Here is a 3,329-nt window from a genome sequence, read left to right on the forward strand (position 1 = left end):
TCAGATTGTATCAAGTGTGTGGGCTTGTAATCGATGTTTGTGGCCTTGCTGTGGGTCTTGTTGTTTTTAATCTGCTAGACTGTGTCATTTACTTTTCTCTCTCTCTCTCTCCCTGTCTCTCAAGATCATTTATACACTTGGCTGTGATGTAGCGACAACGTCGTCCTTGTCAAGTTCTGACCTTGCACTTGTACACAAAAGCAGCATTCTCCACTTTGCTACAATAGTTAAAGCCTAGCCTTATGTAGGAGAGTGTGTTTCATGTTTTTGTCCCGTATGTCCATGGTTTTAGTGTTCAGGTTACAGTTGGGTTAAGGTTAGGGTAAAGAGCTAGGGAATGCATTATGTCAATATACATATATGAAGTGTGTGTGTGTGTGTGTGTGTGTGTGTGTGTGTGTGTGTGTGCGTCTGTGCATGCGTGTGTGTAAGAGAGAGACAGAGATGTGGGTCTAATAGATTCTAATTGGGTCTTGATGAGTGAGAGATATCAAACCTAACCTGATGAGCTCCACTAAGTCTCTCTCTCACACACACAACGACATCAAAGACACTGTGTGGCTAAAAGTATGAGGACACCCCTGTCCATGTACAGGCTATTTTCCAAGGTTTGGCCTGTAGGCTTAGTTGTTTTTTGCCTTTTTTGTTAACAATGTTGTAGACAGTTGAGTTTTTATTGATTTTAAAGAAAGGGTTTGGTACATGACAACAAGTGCAAACTATAACAATAAATGGCATGGGGTAGAAAATAAAGAATTTCAAGAAGTTCAGTGAATAAAAATATAAAAGAGAGAGAGACCCAGTCCACACTAAAATAAAAAAGTAACCTGTCACATTCAGATGACGTTCTTAGCTTGAAATATAAACAGACACTATTCACAGGTATTTTCTTTTTAGATGGTCCCAGGAGGAAGTCCCATCTTCCAAACCTCGTTATATTCCCCTGAGCATTGACTCACAGGATGCTATCTCTACCACCACATTCTCCCCAGTCCTTTAAAACTGGACATTTCGCTATTTGGGCCCATAAAGAAAAGAACTTGACTGTCCTGCACAGAGCCTTGACCCCAACAACATCTTACACCTTTGAGATGAACTGGAACATCAACTGCGAGCCGGACGTTATTGCCCAACCTCAGTAATGGTGGCCAAAAGGGAGCAAATCTCAGAGAAGACAGAAGACCCAGAGCTGTATAGCTTAAGCTGTTTGGCAGCTTATTAATGCAGATGGATTTGCAATGAGCTGTTCAGTAATGTTTGGGTGTCCATATACTTTTGCTCACATAGTGCAGGATACCTGGCCATTTTTTTGCTGTAGAGCTCAACTCAAGGTCACTCAAGTAGACAACACACACACACGTACGTAAAAAAAAAAAAGTAAATACTGAATGTGACTGAGTGGTGTTAGTTTGTGAAGGTAAATTGATTAAAGAGAGAAGAGAAACTCCTTCCAGCACTGTACAGCTTCCCGTAAAGATTAGACCTTTATTGAGAAAATTCCAGGTCGGCTTATGGCCGCACGACCCGCCGTCTCCAACTGGGCCGATTATTGAATACGCCATTACACACACACACACACACACAGCAAGTGGAGCCCTGTTGTGAGGCGACATTGATGACGCGTGTTGGATGGGATAATCTCTCCAGCTGTACTCTCACCCGTGGAGAAGTGAGGCTCATTTGGCCCCAGAAAGCTCACTGAGGTTTTTCCACACACACTGATAAACTCCCCCCTCCCCCTGCCTTTTTTCTGGCAAGTTCTGAAGTGTACCAAGTAAGCTACAAAAAATACCCAAAAACCTTTGTGTTATCCTTCATGGTCCATTGCTTCTGGGTTCAGCTCTGCTTGTGTGGGTGCAGAGGTTAGTCTGCACCCTGTTCATGCAGTGGAGAGACTGATATGAAAAGTCAGGTTGATATATTCTTAATGGTCAAGCACTCAGATCAAAAACACAAACCAGAAAGTGGCTTTGAAATGGGTCACACAAACTGCAGGAATAAGGCTGCACTGCATCTCCGGCATAACACAATAAAATGTCTCCCTCTGCTGGTCTGATGCAGACATTACATCATTTTGATTTACAGTATACTGTATATTTAAAGGAAGATCCCCAGTGAATTCTCAAGACAGTCATTATTTATACAGAGTATTAGCAACTGTTTCTAAAAGCTAGAAATCAGCTTGATTTCTTAACAACAAATACATTCAATGGTAAATACCTTTCAATGTTGGAAAATAAAATACGGTTAGTTGAGCTAACCATGTCACAACGTGTCAAAAAGTGTGTTTTCATGATGCATAAACTGCCAGCGCATTGACTGACACACAGTGCTGACAGCCAAACAGTCATAGTGCAGAATGGGGCGACGGATAAAGATACATGTAACATACTGCATGTCCAAGTGTTTTGCAGAAAGTGTTTAGATTTAGCATTAGGTTGATTAAGGTTTTTTTCATGGCTAAATGGGAAAACCTTTATTCAGAGGGGAAACTATATAGCGCAAGAGGTCACAAATAACAACTTATTTGGCCTTTTTTGTTGCAGAAAGAGTCGTTTTGTTTAAACTAAGGATGCACAACCCGTTTTTAAACTTTCTTTTAGACTCTGCGTGTAAAGAGATGTAAAGGGTATGCAAAATTGGAATCTGAAAAGCAACTAGTAACTAAAGCTGTCAGGGAAATGTAGTGGAGTAGAAGTATAAAGTTGCATAGAATGGTAATACTCAAGTAAAGTACAAGTACCTCGAATTCATACTTTGTTACTGGAGTAAATGTACTTAGGTACATTCCAGACAGACTTGCTGTGTGAAGCGCTGCAGTGTCCAGCAGGGGGCAGTCTCAGTCTGATGCGCCGGCCTGATGCCTCCCAGCTGTCATTCATGAAGAGAAGGCGCAGTATGAATAAAGTTTACAACAAGTCCAACTGGTCAGACATGGTACTGTGTACTGGCATCACATGCTATTTGATGTATATGACAACACATTACTCCAACATACACATATACTCACATACACGCGTAGCTTTTCTTTAACTGCCTCTCAGAGCAGGTGCTAAGTTTGATCCTTTTGTGTTTTTCCTCATAAATGGATCCAAAAATGAAAGAGCAAGTCTTTACAGGAGGTCTTGCACTGATGATACATGATGGTGATGTCTAAATGTTAAAAGTTGTCTTATACAGAGTATATTATGTATTTTACTGTCACAGAGGGGAAAGGCCTTCTTCATTATCATATTGTTGCCATGGTGTTTCAAACTCAGGATAGGAGGCGGCAAGCTCCAGAACAGAACCAGGCGTGACAAAGAGGTAGTGAGTATGCACCAGCTCAC

The sequence above is a fragment of the Micropterus dolomieu genome, linkage group LG04 (assembly GCF_021292245.1).
Source record: "Micropterus dolomieu isolate WLL.071019.BEF.003 ecotype Adirondacks linkage group LG04, ASM2129224v1, whole genome shotgun sequence".
In the NCBI taxonomy this organism is placed as follows: Eukaryota; Metazoa; Chordata; class Actinopteri; order Centrarchiformes; family Centrarchidae; genus Micropterus; species Micropterus dolomieu.